We start from the raw sequence: 4,675 nt of genomic DNA, 5'->3' as shown, positions 1-4,675 counted from the left end.
AAAAAGAAAAATGACCCTACTTATTTGCCTTTGACTTTGACTTTAAATTTAAATCCTTAAGAAACCAGCGCTCCAGCACTGAATTTGCATCTGGAGAAAAGGCACTATTTGCAGATGAATTAATTTACTAAGCAAAAAAGCAGTGGCAGCTGCTCTGGCCACTAAGTCCAGTAGTTTGGAGTTTTTCGGTTTTTATTTCCACTTTCCATGCTTGGTACGCCACTATGTAACTTTCTGTTCTCTGACTTAAAAATCAGAGAATCTGAGGATTGAAAAAGAATCTAAGCAGGGCACTTGTTCTCAGTAAAAGTTTTTGAGTAGAGAACCCTGGCCCCGTGTCTTCGGCAAGGAAAACAGTTCATCTTCCCAGAAAATCAAAGTTTGTGTGGTTTCAAAAGCTACAAATTATTTTATTTTCTATGTGCAAACAGAAAAGTCAACAGAACTTTTAGGGAACTCAGGGCTACTGTAACACACAGACACGACAATCAGGCAGGACCAGGGCAGTACCGTCTATTAAAACTCATTTAATATAAAAATAACCTTTGGTTTTGGAAGTTACTGTATTTATGAATATAAGCTCTTTGTTGTACAAGGAATAAATCTAAGGAGGACTCCTAAATATCAAATTCATAGATTAATGTTTCAAGCTGGGAACATTCAAGATAGACAATTTTTAATAGTACTGCTCTTGTTTTAAGCACAATACTTCACTGTAATGTAGCTCTAGCAAAGTTACAGTAAGAAGCAGATAGAATACTTGGGATGCTCTGATTATTAAGAATTAACAATTTGTTCCAGTGAAAAGGTCCAGTTCCCCTGAATATGGGATTTAGATAGAGAATCTAAGAATTGTTGTACAGTTTTCCCAGATCAGGTGCAAGGGCCTTAGTTTATCTTTACTTGGTATCTCCATTTTACAGACACAGGGAGGGTGATTAGCTTGCTTAGGGTACAGATCTAACAAGTGCAACACCAGAAATTCATTTCAGGCTACTCTGACTCTCAAACCTGGGCCCTTACACCTGTTTCCTTTCTTCCCTCTTCTACACAAGAGGATTCTCAGATGGGATCAAAAATCAACTCCTGTGCTCACTTCGGCAGCACATGTACTAAAATTGGAACGATACAGAGATTAGCATGGGCCCTGCGCAAGGATGACACGCAAATTTGTGAAGCGTTCCATAATTTTTCCTGACTTCTTAAAAAAAACAACAACAACAAAAACAAAAATCAACTTCTTCTCTACGTGAATAGTCACTCTCACTGGCCCTGAAGTATAACTTTCTATTCACCTAAGACAGGGGTTGAGAACTTCTTCTATAAAGGAACAGATAATATTTTCAGCCTTCTCAGCCAGACGGTCTCTGTTGTAACTTAAGTTGACTCTGCTTTAAAAAAAGGTATAGACACCAGGTGAATTAACATGCATAGGCTTTTCCCAGTGATATTTCATTTATAGATACGAGAGGAAAGACAGATTTGGAACATGGGCCACCCCTCTAGATGCTAAGGCAATGCTATCCCTGTGGTCCTCGACTCCACTGGCCTCATGCTTGAGGAACAAATAGAAAACTCTGTGTTTCTTCTCCATTTCTCTTTCTCTTTCAATTTCTTTCTTTTTGGAAAATCACTCTTTGTGCTTTCAAAAATGTGTTTTGAGTTAAATGCGTAATTACACAACAGCTGTTGCATAACTCCCAGCCTGATGCTCTGGCCGTGCCCAGACAGCTGTGTCTCGCTGCTTTCTCAGGCTCCCAGGTTCATAGTTGTTTGTGGATCCAAGCGTCACTTTTTTTTTTTTTTTAATGTCCAGACAGTGAAATTCCAAGCCTTTATCACACACCTGCCACATCATCTCACTTCTTATCAGATTGACTGTATTTTATCAGATAATTATGTACAAACAGCCCTTTTACATTAGTCATCATTGAAAGCTGGTAGAAGGAGCAGCTTTAGAGACAGGTTTCCACATCTGCTCATTTAATTTCAACAAATATTTACTAATATTCATGCATCTATAATTTCCCAGCCTAATCTCACTTGAAGAGCAGATCTTTTCTGCCCAGAAACCACAGGACCTGGTATTTACATATTTTGAGGACCTATCACCCTGCCCTGAAAACTTACCTGCTAGAATAGGATATTCCTGGGAATGGTTCCATGGGTACAAGGCTTTATCAGACCACTGCCCTCCTTCACAGAGGGAAACATGGCTTCGGTGAGTACATGGGGCCAAGGAGGCACATTTCAGGTCCAGACCCAGCGTCATGTATTTTATCATTTGTGAGGATTATGTAACAGAAGAGGGGCAGGTACTTTAACTTGAAGGTAATAGATGAGTGATATTTAATTTTTCACTTCTTAGAGACAAGCTAAATTATACACACACACAGATGCAGAAATGAGGATATAAGAGAAAGTTCATTCACTTCTTGAAGATGACTTCTTCCAGACCATTGTGAAAGCTGTCAATATACTGAGAATTATGTTATAATTATTGCACAATTATATAATTATTTTGAACCACTATCGAAAGTACTCTCTCATTTTACAACAAACTTGTACAAGTCTGTTCAAGTCTCAGTTGCTGAAAAGATGAAAAGAGCCTAACCTTCCACCCACATAAGTAATCACAATGGAAAACAATCAAATTTGTTAACAAAGTTTATTGCATGGTGCAATAAAAACAGCTTCTGCATGGACTGAATGTTTGTGACCCCTCAGGATTCATATGTTCAAAACCTCACCCCCAGTGTGAAGCTATTAGGGGTTGGGTTTGAGGAGGTAATTTGGTCAGAAGGGTAGAGCCTTCATGAATAGAATTAGTGCCCTTGGGAAAGGGACCCCAAGGAGGTGTCTTGCTGTTCATCCATGTGAGGAGACAGAAGCCAGCAATGTGCAGCCCCAGAGAGGGCTCTCACCAGAACCTGACCATGCTGGACCCTGATCCAGACTCTCAGCCTCCAGAACTGTGGGCAATAAGTGGCTGTTGCTCCTGTACCACCCAGTCTATGTCATTTTTGTCATCGCAGCCTAAAGGAACTAAGGCAGCTTCTTTGTACATTTCTTGTGTCCGTTTGTTGAAGCTGAACCTGTCCTGCTCCAATCCTGAGAGCCTTCCCAGATACTCCTTATTGCCTTCAGCCTGGCTGGATGAGTCTGCCTGGAGGTCAGCACAGCCCTGGATACACCTCTATGCTTTTCATCACTACAGTTTTAGTGGATGCTGTTATCACTCTTATTCCTGTTTAGTAATTTGGAAAAGTGGATCTTGTATGTGATGAAAGAATCTGTGTTTGGTTGGCACGTTGGCGCTCAAAATAGAAATGGAACTCAGAATCAGAGTGTGAAAACATACGTCTCTGTGTGCTAATTTCTGTTCACCTGCCATATTTCCCCCCTTAGCAAATTTCCTCCCCTCTGACTTCTCCTGCTCCTCATAATCCCTTTATTATTTTTCTCTGACTTGTGTCATTGAGATATGGTAGATGCCCCTCTTATCTGACACAATCAGAAACACTGACTAGTCGGGTCACCAAAGGGAACTGCAGATTAAAGCCTCTGTAAGATAATTGTTTTAGTTTAAAAATATTTTTTGCTAAATCTTATGGCCCAAGGCCATTTCTTTCGTGAAATTATCTTGCACAAGTACCACTCATTTTGTGTTATCTACAGTTTTGAGTCTGTTTCCTTTGGATAAAGAGAGAAATTAGTGACACTAAAGACATCAATGAGGCAATCCAAATATAAACTACTTTGGGATTTTTACAATTTTTTCCTTCTTTTTAAAAAAATTATTTTTCAGTTTTTGGCCAGGGCTGAGTTTGAACCTACCACCTCTAGTATATAGGGCCGGTGCCCTACTCCTTTGAGCCACAGGGGCTCAAAGGAATTGTTCAAATTCCCCTTAAACAATTTTTTAATGGGGAAATTATCCAACAATGTGTTTAGCAGCTTGATACATTGACTGTTTACAAGAAACTCAGTTTATTTTTTCGTACAAATCACACTTCTTCCCTCCAATAATTTAAATAGTATTTAATTCAATTTTGTCATTGAAATAATAGGGTCAAGTGAATTTTCAGCTTTTGGAGCAAAGAAATCCAACTTGGTAAGTAGAGTCAATTCTCCCCTAATCTGAGTATTCACAGACATGAGTGTCACCAGTAACTTTTTATTTTCACTCTTTTAGTTTTTGTTTTTTCAAACTTTTAAAAAGGCAAATACATCATGTGTAAAAAATCTGCAAAAATCCTAAGTGTACGTCTCAACGAATAGTCATAAACTGAACAAAACAGTAGACCCATCACTTGTATCAAGAGAAGGAGTGCTATCAGCACTGCACAGCCTACTTTCTGCACTTCTAATCACTTTCTCCATCTCTCTTAGACTACCAGTGTTCTAACTCCTAATGACTCATATTCTTTTTCCCTGATTTGGAACTTGATACAAAAAAATTATACAGTCAGAATATTTTTACAAGGGAAATTCAAAGGTATAAGTTAATTCGTCAAACTAATTAAACAATTTTTGTAGGAAAGAAAGTTTCTCAGGGAGAATTCCTTACCATGGTATATCCCAGATGAATGATTTACATCTTCCCAATAAACAGAAAATAACAAATACAAAATAAGCAGCCATTATATGTAAGTTAGTATTTAATAAGTTAGCA

At 38.5% G+C, this 4,675-nt stretch overlaps 1 non-coding gene across 1 annotated transcript; it reads left to right on the top strand.

The window, feature by feature from the left end:
- The first annotated feature begins 1,088 nt into the window (after window positions 1–1,088).
- LOC111722964 lies at window positions 1,089–1,192 on the top strand. Its single transcript, XR_002771588.1, has one exon. It is a non-coding gene; the product is annotated as a U6 spliceosomal RNA (small nuclear RNA).
- Window positions 1,193–4,675: the final 3,483 nt, after the last annotated feature.

Source organism: Otolemur garnettii, unplaced genomic scaffold, assembly GCF_000181295.1.
Source record: "Otolemur garnettii isolate 467f Iridium unplaced genomic scaffold, OtoGar3 scaffold00006, whole genome shotgun sequence".
Classification (NCBI taxonomy): Eukaryota; Metazoa; Chordata; class Mammalia; order Primates; family Galagidae; genus Otolemur; species Otolemur garnettii.
This window is presented reverse-complemented; position numbering and strand designations above follow the sequence as displayed.